Source organism: Bos indicus x Bos taurus, chromosome 19 (assembly GCF_003369695.1).
Source record: "Bos indicus x Bos taurus breed Angus x Brahman F1 hybrid chromosome 19, Bos_hybrid_MaternalHap_v2.0, whole genome shotgun sequence".
In the NCBI taxonomy this organism is placed as follows: Eukaryota; Metazoa; Chordata; class Mammalia; order Artiodactyla; family Bovidae; genus Bos; species Bos indicus x Bos taurus.
This window is the reverse complement of record NC_040094.1, coordinates 24,284,974-24,302,497: the sequence shown is the minus strand read 5'-3', so window position 1 is coordinate 24,302,497 and position 17,524 is coordinate 24,284,974. Positions and strand designations below refer to the sequence as shown.

Genomic DNA, 17,524 nt, shown 5'->3' with positions numbered 1-17,524 from the left:
CAGCTACTCAAGGAAGGGACATAATGATAAATAGGTTGAAGACCTATGAAAGAAAGGAGGTAAATGGCAGGAAAATGTCCTTGCAAATGATGAGAAAGGAGTAGGATCCAGAGCACAGGTGAGGGGGATAGCGGAAAAAAAAGATGAGAGATCCGTCTTTCTTGTGCTTGAGGGAAAAGAGGAATGGATAACTGGGGGTGCAGGTAAGATCGTGAGTATTGTAGGAGGAAGGTGAAGGATGGCCTTTTCACGTTGTCTGTTTCCTCTTTGAAGTTGGAGGGTTGGCTGTCTGCTAAGAATGAGTCAAAGGTGGTGGGATAGGAGGACTCATCCTTCAGGGTTTAATTTAGAATTCCCTTTATCTTCCTCTGTCTTTGGTCTTCAGCTCTTTTCTTGATGACTTGGGAAGAAGTCATTGCTTATAAACGAAACTACCAGCTTCCTGTGTGCCATGGTGTGCATGGGGCCCCAGGACGTGAGGGTGCTTCAGAGGGGTTGCTACTGTGGCAGAATCCTCACTGCTGCCGCTTCTAGTTTGGATGGTACCACCTCAGACCGGAAGTCTACTTGAATGGGAGACAAACTGTTCTATGGGATTAGCTCCACTGTGTGTCTTTAAAATGAAAGCAACAATGACAGTTTGAGAAAGTATTTTATGGCATTTTTTAGGGAGTATCCCTCATTAAAGTTATAATTAATGTTTTATAGATCTCTGTCTTCCATTAGGGGTTTTATTTATTTTTTTAAGTAGTATGTTTGTAAGTTTGTATTTTTATTCTTTTTTTATTAAATTATTATTATTTTTTAATTGTATAGTTAACTTACAATGCCGTATTTGTTTTTGGTGTACAGCAGAGTGATTTGGTTATATGTTTTTTATATATATATATATATATATATATTCTTTTTCATATTCTTTTCCATTATGGTTTCTTATAGGATATTGAATGTAGTTCCCTGTGTTATATAGTTAGATCTTGTTATTTGTCCATTCTATAAGCATTTGATTGTGCTACCTCTAAACTCTGAATCCATCCCTCCCTTACGCCATTCCTCCCTTGGCAACCACAACTCTGTTCTCTATGTCTGTGAGTTTGTTTCTGTTTCGTAGTTAAGTTCATTTGTGTCGTATTTTAGATTCCACATGTGTGTGATATCACATGTTGTTTGTCTCTCTCTCTGACTCACCTCACTTAGTATGATGAGTTCTGGGTCCATCCATGTTGCTGCAGTGGCATTATTTCATTCCTTTTCATGGCTGGGTGCTGTTCCCTCACACACACACACGCTCACATCTTCTTTATCCATTCATCTGTCAGCGGACTTTTAGGTTGTTTCCATGTCTTGCTGTTGTAAACAGGGCTGCTGTGAACATTGGGTCGCGTCTATCTTTTCAGATTAGAGTTTGTCTGGATATGTGCCCAGGAATGGGATTGCTGGATCATATGGCATGTGTTTTTATTCTACGTGCATCTAAGAGAGGCATTTTCAGCTACACGTTGGAGCCATTACATTTTATTATATTTAGTACATTTTTAATTATGCAAGTAATATATTAATGTATTTTTAGTAAAAATTTCAAATAATTACATATATATGCAGAGTAAAATTTGGTAATTTGTTTTCTGAACTATTGGTGAAGCTCTTTGTATGTTTTCAGCCTCTGCATCATCCTGGAGTAATCATTTCCCTTAATTTCTTTTAAAGTTACATCTTTGGGTTTGGACTCTTAGTTCTGTAATACCAGCACAGGAGGAAGAAGCCTACAGTTTCATAGCTCTCTGTCCAGCTAGGAAACCACACTGCCTTTTTTGACTGTTTTCTCAGGCCCAGGTCATCTTCCCATATCCTTTTCTTTGATACAGCGGGCCTCAAGAACTCAGTTCACTCTCTGTTCCCCAGAACAGGAACATACATTGGATGAGAAGTGAAAGTTTATTCACAGACATTTGAGTAATTAGGCTTTGGAAATGCAGAGATGAAAATAACCAAAGATGATTTCTAGCCTTAAGGAGCACTCTGTCATGTGGGGAAGATAGAAACATAAATATTTGATTATATTATAATGCGGTGTGCTGTGATAAAGGCAAGCATGAGAGGCTATGGGAACAGGAATTAAAGGCACGTAAGGGGTACGGTTAAGGAAGGCTAGACTGAGGAGGCAATTTGCAGCTGAAGGATGATGTCAGGGCATTTCTACTCTTGAGGCATGAAGGCTTAGGGAGCTGCAAGTCATTCAGTGTGGCTGGAGGCTAGAATGTGAGCAGTGCTCTTGCTGGAGATGTGAGTCATCCTTTACCCCTTCTTTTTCAGTTAATACCAAGGGCTATTACTGTGCCTCCTAAACATAATTTTAATCCATCTACTTTTCTCTATTTCTACTACCACTGTCCTGGTCTAAGCTGTCATTCATCATTTCAGTAATCCACAGATTATTGAAAGCTCTTAATGGTCTTCCCACATTTATTCCTGGTCCTCCTTAGGCCTTTCTTTTTAGATAGTAACCCAAATGAGCTTCCAGGTACACATTTCTGATCATGCCACTTCCCTCTTTGACAGTCTTCAGTTGTTTCTCTTTGCTCTTAGAATCAGGTCCAAACTCCTTAAAATAGTTTACTGGGCCCTGCAAGATTGGCCTCTGCTACTTCTAACCTTATCTTTTACCTCTCCACTGCCCCCACCCCCGACTTTGTTCTTGTCCTTTGGCTATACTGGCTCCTTCCTTGAAGGGCCCAGCTTCTTCTCTGGCCCTTGGCTATGACACATTGTCTTTGCATCTCTGCCCTTGGCTATGACACATTGTCTTTGCCTGCAGTTCTGCTCTCTCTTAATCAGCTCCACTCTGACTCATCCTTAAATTCTCAGAGTAAATATCACTTCCCTTTTCCAGGGAAGCTTTTCCTGATCCCTGAGCCTGGCTGTTTCCGCTTTGTAATGCCATGTTTCTAATTAAGTAATTATTTATTTATTTTTGGCTCTGCTGGGTCTTTGCTGCTGTGCAGGCTTTTCTCTGCCGAAAGTGGTGGCTACTCTGTAGTTGCGCTGTGCAGGCTTCTCATTGAGGTGGCTTCTTTTGTTGTGGAGCACAGGCTTTAGGGCATGTGGGCTCAGTGGTTTCAGCTCCCATGCTCTAGAGCATAGGCTCAGTAGTTGTGGACCATAGGCTAAGTTGGCTCCTTGACCTGTGGGATCTTCCCGGACCAGGGATTGAACCCATGTTTCTTGCATTGGCAAGCAGATTCTTTACCACTGAGCCACCAGGGAAGCCCTAATTAAGTAATTTTAGATGCAGTTTTTCTCTTGTTGGTTGAAGTCTCTGTTGTTAGATTCAAGCCTTTGTGAAAGTGGGGTCCATATTTGGTTGTTCATTGCCTTATCCCCAGTGCTTGTGTATAGAAGATTCTAAATAAATCTTAGTTGAGCATATAAAGGAGGGGAGGAAAAGTGAGGGATGAAACTGTAGAATTAGGAAGGGCCAGGTTCTTCATAAATATTGAGGAGTTTGAGTATCTAATATTAAGGACTTTAAGCAGGGGAATCACATAATCAGATTATATAATGATCACTCTTTTCAACACTTTTAATGTTGAAACATTTTTTTTAATTTGTTTTTTGTTAATTTTTTTCTTTGTTTTTTAAAGGAAAAGTTTTTTTTTTTTTCTTTTTTAATTGCAGAGATAACACCAATTCACTGAATCTAAGTCAAACAAAAACAAAGTTGAAAATGAGATTCACTTGTTTTCTTGCCTTCAGAGGCACCACTATTAACTATTTGGAAGTTCTTTCAGACATTTTTCTAAATTTTTACAGGTGTGTGTGTATGTATACATACGTGCCTACAGACACATGCAATGTATTTTTAAGCAAAAATGGGTTTATACTATATGTAAACAGCATACAGTTTGCTTTTCTGAATTATCCACTGGACATACATATAGTCACTTCTGCTATAAGGTAATACATGCGCTCCTAAAAATCACTGTGCTATGCAAAATTGCACGATAAAAACCACAGAGCTGACGGGGAAAATGGGGTTAGGAGAATAACACTCAAAAGCTTCCTCAGTGACATAGTTCAAAAAAGAGATAAGAACCTAAGAAAACAGTTGTTGTGTTTTCTCCATGTTCATTGGTTAAGGAGTATGTACATACTATCTTGAAAAAGACATAAAGTTTACTTGTAGAAGTGGGTTTGGAAGCATTGCCGCTTGTGAGTTCTTGTGAAATGACAGAAGGAGAGTCACTTGAAATTGGACCTGCAGGTAGAACGCCAGATGGGCTTAGGCGTGGCTCACAATGCAAGCGCACGTGGTGAACTGCAGGAGCTGGTGAATGCTTGGGGGGGGTGTGTGTTTTGTGTATTCCTGTGCAGCTCCGTTCAGCTGGGTGGAGTTTTCTGTGTTTACCTGTTGTTTCTCCTGAACAAAACAAAAGTTTGTGTTAGACTCACATTGTTCCCTAATAGGTTGATCATGATGGAACACATTTATGTCTTCAAAATAAGGGTTACAGCAGAACTGTGTTTCCACTTGCCCAAGAATATCTTTTTTTAGTACGTCCTTAGTATGGCTGTATGATATTTTATTATAAACGTGTATGCCATGTATTTATCTGTGTAATTTAAATATTTGCTTGTGTTTTACTTGCTTATTCACTTCAGTTGTCCTTTTTGAGTGATTAGCTTTGACAGAAGTTGCTCCTTTGACAACTCCTGGAGAGTTTCTAGCACAGACTTCTACAGTTGCTACAATTGAGATCCATGAATAAGAAACAGAAAATTTGGCTTCAAGTGGTTGTTAGTAATGATAGTCAGCTCCAAACTAGTTTGTTCTCTCTCTGCCAAGCGTGAGCTTTGGCTTTCTTTCTGAGTGGCTGCAGGAGGTTAGCTTGTGGGTTGTTGGTTTTCAGCCTTGAGATGTGGTTTGGGTTAAACATGCAACCTGGGGAGGGACTGCCAGCCCCAGCTGTAAGTGGCATCCTCTGAAACTATTGCGCCTCACATTTAAACTGTCTCCCTGCCAGCTAGGCCACTCCCAGTTCAGTGTCACTAGGGTTCCAAGCATTCTTTATTTACTGAATATGCCTTCTGCTGTGTCTCAGCTCCCTTTGAAAATCAGGAAAGTGTCCTATTTAGCAAATGAGTTGTTGCTGAGCGTGCGTTAATCTAAGGATATTAAATGATGGCATCAGAAATAATGTTCATACTGAAAGGTGAGAGTCTGTTGGAAATGCTGAGGATTTTCTGAGACCTGATTGCTCTGTTATCAACATCTCGAATGCAGTGTAGCATGTGTCCATCTGCTGGTAAAGAATGAGCAGATGATAGTGAGAGCTGTTCGTTAGATGTTTGTCTCTCAGACTTCAGTGAGTTCTGTTGTGGCATGATTTGGTTTGCCATGCTCAGCATTTTCCTCAACCCATTGTGATTGTTGTATGTATAACACCCTCGGTGCTGTATGTAGAAACATGTCTTTAGACAAGGTAAATGTCATTGTATATTTGGCCAAGCTCTCGCCAGACCTTCTCTTTGGCTCCTCTGAAATATTTTTGGAGGGTCAGACTAGACTGAATCTCAGTAGCTACTAATACTTGTCATTAGGCCTTTCCTTATTTGAATCTTATTATTTCACCCACCAAATTATATTGTTTGCCTTGGTCTTTTTTTTTTTTTGCTCCTCATCCTTCTGTCACATTCCATTATTTTATTTCTTTGCATAGTATCTTTTTTTTCCCCCAGGATTTATTCAGATCTGGAATTTAATGCAGTTACCCCTGAATTTTTAGAGCTGAAGACTAAATTCTGGGTCTAGTGCTTAACCAGACTGGTTAACCTGTACTGTTGTGCCAGTTTTGTGCTAAGATCATAAAGGTAAGTGCAACATTGTTATTTCCTCAAAGTGTTTAGAGCCTAGTTCATGGGTCAGCCAGCTTTTTTTTATGAAAGGCCAGATATGTTTTGGATTTTGTAGGCCATATGGCCTCTGTCATTACTCAGTTTTGCTGTTTTGGTGCCAAGGTAGCCACAGACAAAATGTAAATGAATGAGCATGGCTGTGTTGCAGTAAAACTATTTACCAAGACAGGTGGCAGGCTAGCTTTGGCCTGCGGGCCTAGTTTGCCAGCCTCTGGGTGAATGGGAGGAATGGCTCCATAAAGAGAATGTTTCCGTCAACAGTTGATTATTGTTGTTTGTGGTAGTTATGTTCTGTGAAGTCAGCATAGACATTGACTGAGCAGGTACTGAACGCTCTTAAGGGAAATTCAGGGTTAGGTTCCTATGAGCTTCTGGTTACAAGATTTTCATCTACTGATCAGTACACGTCTATGTTTCAGTTTAAAGACACCTTATTTAATATATTGTTGGTTCATTAACATTGAATTCATAACCAACAGCACCCATCATGCCCAAGCAAACTTACCTAGCACATGTATTTTCTCCTTAAGGCACATCACAGCCTTCTTGTGTTTAGGAATATTAGCATTTCAGCACTGTGCTTGGGGACCATTTTAATCAGTGCATAAAAATGTGGAAAATGTGGCACTAAACAGGCCACAGAAAGGACACTTGTTTCAAGTGTGAGAGAATCACCTTGCTCAGTCTCAGCGGGGAATGTGCTTATCAGGCGACTCAAGTTTTTTTGCTGCTCTGTGCATGTTCACAAATGACTGTGAAAGCACCGTGACTATTGATTTCGGTGCTACTAATAAGTTTTAGTGAGTCTGTGAATTCACAAATGCAAAATCCACAGATATGAGGACCGCCTATCGTAGTGTCGTGAGGGAGTATGTCTTGGGTGCCGTGGAAGCACAGAGAAGGGCATAGTCCAGTCCAAGTGGAGGCATGGGTTGTGGTGGGGAAAGGAAGGGCCAATTCAGAAGGATTCCAAGAAAAGTTAACTAAGGAGAGTGAAAGAGAATGTTCCGAGTAGGAGGAACAGCCTGAGCAGAAACAGAGGCTATGGACACAGCAGAGGGTTTGCAGGGTATCTGAATCTGTGATAATTTGGAGGAGGATGTGAGAAAGCTGGAGTGGTAGAAAGACTGAACCTTCCACAAGAACCATTCTCTGGTTTGGTGCTGTAGGTATACATGGGCGTGGTGGTCAGGAGGTTGGTCTCATAACATCCTTCTGGATTCTGGAAATAACATTTTGTTTCTGGAATTTCGCATTGTTTCCTTGTCGTGTCTGCACTGCTAATTCAACAAAAGCAGTACCATTCCATTCATTAAGTTTGGTAGGGTGAAAGTTGACTGAATTTTTTTGCCCCGCAGTTTGCTGATTAAAAGGACTACTCTTTTAGATTGTGCTTTAGGCGAACTAATGAACGTGGAGAAGGTACTAGTGTCTCTTGTGTCTTGGTGGTTGGAGGAAATTGCTAATGGCTTCAATTAAGAAGGGCAAAGTTTTTTTTCATACTTATATTTTTATGGCTTTTAAAAGTTCACAAAGCCAACACATGTTTATTGTAAAAAGTTTGAACATGCCAATAAACACTATGTTTTATCACCTAGAGGTAACTATTATTAACATTTTAGGGTATGCTCTTCCTGGCATTTAGATCAGAAACGTCTCATGCTCATTATGCTGGAAAATCAGAAGAGAAAAATCCGTGCCTCATTTTTAACCTAGAGTCTGGTTGGGAAAGTGGTATTTTAATTTCTTAGGTCAACAGAGTTATCCATATCTTGGTCTTCATCAAAGTAGCGCAGTTAGAGAGACAACCGTAATGTCCTCTCTCGTGCATAAAGAGAAGCTTCTCAAGCCACATGAAGAAGGAAGAGTTCAAGAAAGGTTAGGCATCTAAAAGGACTGATTATTGCTTTTGGAAGATTGAGTCTAAAAGGATACATTTCATGGGGAAGCATCTTGAGTGAGGAATAAATTGGGGCATAAAGGATTAAAGTGAGGCTCCCTGGGCTTATAAAATTTATGACCTTGTTTGGAAAGCTGGATTCTTGTTGGGGAAATTTCTAGGCAGTTATGTTGGGGTTGGTTTCTAGGTGGGTGGGAAAAGGGATTGGAAGATCTAGTAAAGGAGTGGTTGCCTTTTTAGATATTTTAATTAAGACATATTTTTGAATGGGGTAATATAGTTTGTATGTCTATATATAAAATATAAATTCTATATATATATAAGAGGGATTCCTGAGTGGCTCAGTGGTAAAGAATCCTCCTGCCAATGTAAGAATCACAGGAGACACGGGTTTGACCCCTGGGTCAGGAAGATCCTCTGGAGGAGGAAACAGCAACCCACTCTAGTATTCTTGCCTGGAAAATCCCATGGACAGAGGAGCCTGGCAGGCTACAGTCCATGGGATCGCAAAGAGTCAGACACAACTGAGCGACTGAGCATGCAGGTATTTATCAGGTAGATATGTGATCGTCCGTTAGTGGTATGTCATACATACTGTTATTCATCTTTGCTTTTTTTTTTTTTTAATATCACTATTGGACTTGGGAGTTAAGAGATCTTTCCATGAGTGATAGCCTGCAAGTCCATTATATCTCTTTAGGATTTGGTAGCTTGTTAGCTTTCGTTAGTTTTGTTCAGCATCTTACATGTCAGAGGCAGGACAGTGCAGAGGTTAACAGCTTGGGTTTGGGGAAGTCCTCAGTTAAGTCCTAGCTTTATCAGTTATTAGCTGTGAGACTCTGGGCATGTTCTTTAATCTGACTGTGCTTCGGTTTCCTCATTTGTAAGGGGTGATAACGGTAGACTAAATGAGATAATGCACGTAGAGCAGTGAGTGGCACATTGTAACTTCTCGTACAGTGGTAGTACTTGTTACTGACATGTTTTTGTTATAATGCTCTTTTAAGCTATTAGGTTTGATTTTGCATTTTTCAGTTTCTAACCAAAGTGAACCATAAGGCTTGATAATTCACAAACTGACTGTCTAAATGCAGACTGTTCATTTGATCTGAGGAGTTCTATTTAATTATGAAAAATTTCAGACACACACAAGAAAATAGCATAACGAACCCTCATACCTGTCACCCATATTTTCTACATTTGTTCTGGCTTCTTCTCCGGTCATTCCCTGCTGAAGTATTTTAAAGCAAATCCTAGATATCACATCACTGCATCCGTACATATTCCACTTCCCTACATGCCTTTAAAAAAAATAACGGACGTTTTCTTAAGTATCACAGGGCCATTCCCATGCCTTTCCTTGGTGTCATTCAACATCTGATCTATAATTTCATTTCCCAATTTATCTGTCAAATGTCTTCTTATAGTTGATTTGTTCAACTCAAGATCTATATTATGTTGTCTCCTAAGTCTCTCTTAATTAAGACCAGCTCTGCCTTCCCTTTTAAACATTTTCTTCATGTCACTTGCTGCTTAAAGAAGCAGGTCAGTTGTCCTGTGGCATTTCCACATTTCTGGATTTGTCTCTGTTTCCTCATGGTATCATCTAACCTCTTCCTCTATCCCCATATAACTCTAAATGAGAGTCAACACAAAAGCATGGTGTGACACTTTGAGCCTTTTTGGCAAGAGTACTTCACTGGTGGGACTGTGTGCCTCATTCTGTACTGTGTCAGGAGGTGTCTGATTAGTTCAATAACCAGAGTTCAGGTACAAATAGATTTTGTTGGTTTTATTTTAAAATTGCAATAAGTTGCCAGCTAATTCTCAAAAAAAATAAATCAAGATCTGGCAACAACTCGCCAGAGCTGAGCGGCCTGCTCTCCCTTAGTTTGTCACTAGCCCGTCCCCTCCTGTGCTCACGTGTTGCTTGCTTACACCGCCCACTTTGCCAGTGCAGGCATTTGATTTGTGATCCATGCTCCACAAGGGCCACCAAAGTAAGACATTACAGTCCAGGTTTTTTAGGACCTGTTTAGGTGGTTTCTCAGAGATTCCGTTTAGGATTGCCAGGCGCATCCAGCCAGGCCTGACTTGGGCACAAGGGAAGTGCCTTCGTCGTTGGGCCACAGGTGTTTTGCTGGGGACGCTGTCACTGGTGCTGACCCACGACCCACTTAGCAGTGCATCCTGCTGCCTGCTGGCTTGCCGTTTGTCTGCTGCCCAGTGGTGAGCCTGGGGAGTCCAAAGGTATCACTTCTGTTTCCTAGTGAAATTTGTGCCTGTGGGAATTGAGGCCTACCTGTAGAGCGCTGGGACAGAGCTCTTTCCTCAACATCCTGTTGCAGCCAAGCTTGGTGAAAAGTGAGAAGTTACACTGCCTAAGCGTGTGAACTGAAAAGTTTTAGGCTGGTTTTTGTGAAGTCTGAATGCCACCCACCAAACCAGATGGTTAGAATAAGCTTTTCTGATCTCAGGTAGTTTTCCCCTTGCCCAGGACTTTGAGTAACAATCTGAAATTTCTGGCAGAGTGAGAACCTTGTTTGCCAAGGTTTTGGACTCATCTGCCTAGAATTTTGTGTGCTGCCCCTGCCTGCATCTCCTGTGTCCATGTTTCCCTGGTGGTTTTTCCTTCGAGACTATGTGATAAGTTCCTTCAAGGCTCTGTGATAAGTTGATGGTTTCCTTTCTGACTCTGAATATATGGCTCTACAAGGCTGGAAGTTATATGAGGTATATGTTTTTTTTTCCTTGCCTTTAATCAAGAGTCCACAATGTGAACATTGGCCGACAAAGGAGCACAGCTTCACTGTGAGAAACCCAGGCCAGGTGGCCTGGTAGCACAGAGGTCTCATGTGCTCAACTTGTTTGATTTGCTTGAAGGCTTTTTTTTTTAAGTATGCTATGCAGGTGGCATTTTCTTCAGACCCATCCTTTGTCTTGCTTTTCAGTGCCCCTTGCATAGCTTGTGCACCTGAGCTGCTGCTGTTGCTGCCACCGCTGTGCAGAAGAAGGCTGTGATGTGTGGGTGGTACACGTCTAATGCCTCCACCTTCTCCTTACCCCCTGGCCCCCCACCCATGAACACAGCTATAGATGAGAGAGCATGGTTAGAAGGCAGGCTGCCTTGCCTTGTGTTGGAGTGAGTTCCAGTTCCTAGGGTTGAATCATGATCCTTCAGGTTGGCATTTGTAATGCTAGTGCCACTATGAAGTCAGAATAGCTTTTGACCTGATTTCCTCTGGGTAGCGCAAGCATTGATTTAATTTACAACAATAGAGAAGAGTTCAGTCTCTATGCTGGTAGGTAAATGTTTTGTCCTTGGTAACTCAGTTATTTCATTGCCCCATAATTATATCATCACAGCAGAGAATGTTGGCTTAATTTTTTTGCCTCATACATACAGAGATTTTATATCTGTAAGGTGGACACCGTGTATGTTTTCAGGCTTGCTGTGGGTATTAGCCTCATGTCGTTGATGTGGTCCTTGCCTTTTGTAAAGTAGTTTGCAGTGTGTACCCCATGTCATTCTCCTCCACCCTGGCAACTATTTGAAAATATTTTTCTGTGAACTGAGATTTGGCAGCGTGTGGTGACGGTCATCCGAGTCTCTTTCTGCAGGACAAGGCTACAGCCTTGCTCTTTTTCTCATGCCATAAGAAAGTTATCTCACGACGATAACTTGGTGAGATAATTGTCAAAGAAAAGCAGAACCGGGACTGGGTTTTTTTGGATCTTGATCCTATGAGTGTGTGGTGAGGAACATCCCTACCAGGCGAGGACTGACCTGCCTGCCTGGATCACTGCTGGACTCTCAGGCCGACGTCTGTCTTTGTCTCTTTGTGGTTGGCCGTGAGTGGAAGTTTCTCAAAGTACATTGGCCCTACCTGCAAACCCTAATGCCTCACATGACCTCGGTCACCAAACCACTTCAGGGCTTTATTTTTATCCCAGCCGTTTCGTTTCAAGATGTGAGGTTGGTTTCTTTCCTCTAGCAGAGCACAGTTCTCTAGGGGGACGAAGCAGAGTGCCAGGGTGCAGTTGAGGCTGGTTAGACACCAAAACCACACTCTTCGTCTTTCAGGGCTTGAGACGTGACATAAGCCATGCTGCAAACACCAGCTTCCACATGGTGAAGAAACCTGGTCAGAAACTCGCTTCATCTAGTGTTTGTGTTTATTTAATTTATGTCTTTAGACAAGTACAGTGAGGAAGAGGTGGACCTGCCTCATTCTGCTTCAGCCAGAAATCTAATTCTAAGAATGGACACTGGCTTAAAATCCAGTATTTCCCAGCTTAAGGTTTTTCGTCTTCCCCAGGGGCGTTGATGAGAACTCTCACAACTCACCAGGTCTCAGGAAACCGGATTACCAACATATCCTGTTCGCGTGCTTGTGTGTATTCTGTGTTACCCACAGGCCACTTTCCACCCCACGTGACCTTTAGTTACCATCCGGAAAGTCAGGACCCAGATACCAGTCAGATTTTCCAGGCTTTGGTTTGGTTTAGACATTTTAGAAAATGTTAACAGTAGTAATTTTACAGAGACTTTCTCGCATGGCACGCATAGTGAATGGGAAGTTAGACATCCTGAAGGGAGGAAGAAAGGCTGCCCCTGTGCTCTTTTCAGTAACATGTTTGAAAATGTGAACATTCACAAGAAAACTTGCTACTGAAATGCACAGGGACGGAGAAGAGAACTATCTGATTGGTTAGAAGTCGAGTCCATGCCCCAGTTCTTAGGTTTCAAGACTAAATTCTGAAGTTCTTGTTGCCTTCTTTATAAACTTGTAATGCTTATTATTGGAGTTGCTGATAACACACTGCATTGAATATTATTTTAGTCAGCATCTCTCTATGTAAATGGACTGTAATAAGTCAGATCATCAAGACTGCCGTGGCCTGCAGGCTGTACTGTGCAGTCCTAAGCTCAGTCGTGTCCGACTCTTGGCAGCCCCGGGAACTGTAGCCCACCAGGCACCTCTGTCCATGGGATTCTCCAGGGAGAATACTGGAGTGGGTTACCATGTGCTCCTCCAGGGGATCTTCCCAACCCAAGGATCGAACCCCGGTCTCTCCCGCCTTGCAGGCAGATTCTTTACCATCTGAGCCACCAGGGAAGCCCTAAGAACTACTTTATTACCTTCTTATGTAAGGAGTTGTTTAAAAAGAAGAACATGTGACAGAGAGATGAACGTGGCCCACAAGGCCTAAACTGTTTAGTGCCTGACCCCTGTACCAACTAAAGGTTGGCCCACCACTGTTCCAGAAGCTGGACGGGTGAAGGCAGGTAACCCAGACGTCCTTTAGGACATGGGTTCTCAACGGAGGTGTTTCTGCCTTTTGGAAACACAGTTCACTTTTCGGGTCTGTCACCATGGCATGTTTTGGCAACCCACTCCAGTGTTCTTGCCTGGAGAATCCCAGGGACGGGGGAGCCTGGTGGGCTGCCGTCTGTGGGGTTGCACAGAGTCGGACACGACTGAAGCGACTTAGCAGCAGCAGCAGCACCATGGGATGTTTAGCATTCCTGGCCTGTCCACTAGATGCCAGTGTCTGGCCTCCACTTTTCCAAGTATCCCCTGGGAGGGGTGGAAGTATTTTGGTTGCGAACCACTGATTTAGCACCTACTGAGATTAGAAAAACACCTTGTTAAGGTTTCTTCCTTCATTTCCTCTCAGTCAGAGAAACAGACTTGGCATTTGGTCCTTCACGGCATAGGATCAACCACAGTGAGGGAATTCCAGTCACTGGCGGAATAAGGAGAATTTTCAGTGTAGAATAAAAAGGTTGTAACGAAGCCATTTAATGAGTGTGTTTGTTGCTTGTTCACCCTTCAAGATACTCATTCAAGTTGGCGTATGATTTGTGAAAGGTTTGTTTTGATGTTGGCCATCCCTTAAAAAGCATGTTCCTCTCTACGTGAGAGGAAGAGTAGCCATCTTTGACCTTAACGTCCAGATGATTTTGAGATCTGTGGGAATCTGTACGGTGTACTTGAGAGACTTGTTCAAAGCCAATGTAAAGACGTAGTTTTGGCATCTCCTGAATAACCTGATATCCAGACTTAAGCCAGAACTCTGGGGTTAGAGAATTTTCCAGCCTGGGAGAGCCGACTGAGAAAAGTCCTCCTCTGGCTGCTCCCCAAGTTAGACAAGGGAGCAATCAGCTGCTGATTTCCAGCCAACTGGAATGTATGTGCGGGTGTGCTATAAATCGTCCCCTAGGATCCAGCTCCTAGCCTGCGAAGAAATTCTCATTCCAAGTGAGAATGAGACCCTTCCCCTGCACCCACGTTCAAGCTGCAGCTGCTATAGGAAGGAATGGAGGAGTGAGACGATGTTACTAGTAGTGAGTGGGAGCGGCTCACTTTCTATCTAGCATTCTGTCTGGGGTGGAGGGAGAGACTGCACTGGCCTTTTTGTTTTCTCCGTGTTGCCTTTCTCACCAGTTTCCTATGTTTCTTTAAGTTTCTGACTGTGCTCGTGGAGAGATGTATCTGCAGTCCTGTGATTTGCCTTCCCTCTCCACTCTTTAAGGTCCCAGGATTTCATCTGTCTGCTCTTTTTTTGCTGCCTTGGGTGTGATGTTTGGGCTAAGGTAGAGAATGTGAAATAGCTGTCTTCTTGGCGTGTGATCTTACCCCAGTCGGCAGACTCTTTGTTTGGCTCCAGGGGGAAACTTGGGTATTTCCCCTCCTGAAAGTGTTTCCCTTTACTCATAAATATTTAATATTGAAGTTGCTGCTCAGTTTTATTTTCCCAAGTATTGGTATTTAGGCTCTCTAGACCAGAAGGAACTTAAAATACGATCGAGATGCTTTCTGATGCTCGAGTCCCTGTAAAAATCTATTTACCACACAGTTTTTTTATTAAGAGTTTCAGTGATTTTTCCAGTTGTTTTATTTTCTCTCTCTACTGATTCAAGGTTTATTGAGAGTCTGCTCTGGGAATCGTGAGGCGTCTCTCCTCCTGTTGCTCTTCACATGTCATTCTTCACATGTCATTCAGGCCCAGAACGTGCACCCGGGTGGCGTGTTGGGCCCTGGTAGCATTGCTCTGACTGAATTGTACTTTGGTGTAAAGTCATCATTCAGTTCGATTCAGTCGCTCAGTCGTGTCCAACTCTTTTTGACCCCATGGACTGACGGCAGCACACCAGGCCTCCCTGTCCATCACCAACTCCCGGAGTTTATTCAAACTCACATCCATCAAGTTGGTGGTTCCATCCAATCAACTCATCCTCTGTCGTCCCCTTCTCCTCCTGTCTTTAATCTTTCCCAGCATCAGCGTCTTTTCCAATGACTCAGTTCTTCATATCAGGTGGCCAAAGTATTGGAGTTTCAGCTTCAGCATCAGTCCTTCCAATGAATATTCAGGACTGATTTCCTTTAGGATGGACTGGTTGAACAGTATGAACAGTAAGATCATCAGCCTATATTAAAACAATAAAGAGGTCTAGGGAATTATTGCTGTTTGCATTACCAGGTCTCGTGGAAACTGCGGGAGAAGTTTTTGCTTTTAGTATCAGAGATAGTTATGTGGTGGGTTTTTGGTATTTTGTTTTTAACCTCATGCACATTTACTAATTTGTTAATTCAGAATAATTCTGTAATTATTCCAGAGGTTAGAACTGAACTTGTAACTGGCTTTATAAGTGTCAAGAGTTTCTGGCATGGTTTTTTTGTCATGTCCTTACTACTCCTGACCTCTAATCTTTTATCTCTCTGGCTCTTCTGTTTTCTTTTTTAATTTTATCTTGCAGTACAGTATATACCTTTATACGTGGCCCTAAATAACTTGCTTCTCAGTTTTATATGGGCATTTTTCTCTTTTCTCTTGCTTGTTCAGTTGTGAAGCCTTTTTCTCAGGTCAGCTAATCATCTCTGAGCGGATCAGGATTTTTCCTGTCCCCATTCAGGTCATTTCCATAAATACTTAGTGAATATTTTTGTATGTTGCTCATTGTTCTAGGCACTGCACCTAGAAAGGAAAATGATAAATAGTAGTCCTTCCTTCGAAGATACAGTATAGTAAGAAAAATGGATATGTAAATAAATACTTACAACGAAGTGTTGTGTGTGAATAGAAATATATACACCATGCAGAGGCAGTGCAGAGGGAAAGAAATTAACTCACGATAAGCAAGGAAGGCTACGCAGAAAAGTGCCGTGTCCTTCATTCTGAAGACGAAACAAGCTCTTCAGGGAGGTGTGGGCAGCAGAATTTTCTGGCGTGGATTAAAATCATGGTGCTTGCTTCTGAGATTCTTAGTCAGGAGTCTGTCATTGGAACATTTTAGGCGATGGTGCAGATGTCCACACTGATGCTGTCTAATCAGTCCACTGGAACCGAAGAGTCATCACAGTGGATACTTCTAGGCTTTTGATTTGGCCCAAGCTTAGAAGTGAATCCTTCAAATAGTTCTTCTCTGCTTTATTTTATGCATTAGCAAAGGTTGAGTCATCCTACAGTCATGCCTTCCATCATTCTGGGAAGCTTTCTGAGCCAAGCCCAGCTTGGCTTGGGAATAAGTTATGCTTTGTGTTGTAACCATTGGCAATAAGTTCTAGTCTTGCTCTTCACACGCATAGTAGGACTGCAACTACTGAAGCATATGGGAGAGAGGATTTAGAATAATACCTCTGCCGATTTGCATTTTTTGGGGTGTGTCTTTCTTGGTAAAGATACTAGAGTCTTACTCTATCTGATGAGATTTTGAGCTGACTTGTGCCACAAATCTCTGAGATATTCAGCCCTAATTTGTAAAGCAAACTATTTGTAAGTCAGTTGACATTCTCTTTGAGGAATTTCTTCGGCATGTTTTCTTTAAGACTTCTGGACAGATCTGTAAAACAGTATGGCTTTTAAAATACTTTGAAGTGACATGTATCAAAAGGTTGGCTAAGACTCTAGTGGATGCCCGTGCTGCCCTCAGAAGCTGTCCCTTGTGGCTGAGGTAGACTTGGAGTCAGTTTTTCTGGATCATATTCCTAAATTTCTTTTTATTTTTGCGAACATGTTTCTCAGGCTCTTTCCTTGTTTCTACATCTGAAAAATGGGATCCAGTTTGCACCATCAGCAGCTCTGGTATTTAACACCCGTGCAGCTTTCTTGCATCTGGGTGGAGCCACAGACTTTCAGCACGGTCACCTTCATTTTTACCACCTCAGGTTAGAGTTTGATGGGGTTAGGACACACGGGGTAAAGGGTGTTGGCATGAAATAAAGGCTTTTTGTGGGACAGCGGAAGAGGTTGTGGTAATTTAAAGAAAACTGTATTACAGAGTCGTATACATACAGGAAAGGGCCTATATCAAAGCCCTACAGTCTGATAAACTGTCACAGACTAAGCAAACTGTGTAGTCCAGCGGAACTGGTTTTTGACTTGCCGTTTCTGTGCTTCCCTTTCCTTTGAACTCTAAACTCACAGTCTCCCTACGCTTTGAATAGGAGCAGTGAGAGGGATAAAGCACTGTAAGTAAGTTCGGAAGAAGTTAATGCTCGTGATTTCCCCGCTTTCTGGCATGCCCAGGATTGATTTTCTTTGTTGAGAGAGGATAACGAGAGCACAGAGGAGAATTGCATCAAAGATAAGACATTTGAAAGTGTTTGCCATGTCTTTTGAACCAGATATTTTGAGTCTGGGAACCAGCACCCAAAGGATATGACTGACAGAAAACTAGATGGAAGCAGGCCTTCCTCCAGTCAC

General features: G+C 42.2%; 1 protein-coding gene across 2 annotated transcripts in view; it reads left to right on the top strand.

Moving 5' to 3' along the window:
* The window catches only part of SMG6 (SMG6, nonsense mediated mRNA decay factor), a 200,745-nt gene that overhangs the window by 18,922 nt on the left and 164,299 nt on the right, over positions 1-17,524 (top strand). The window lies entirely within an intron of this gene.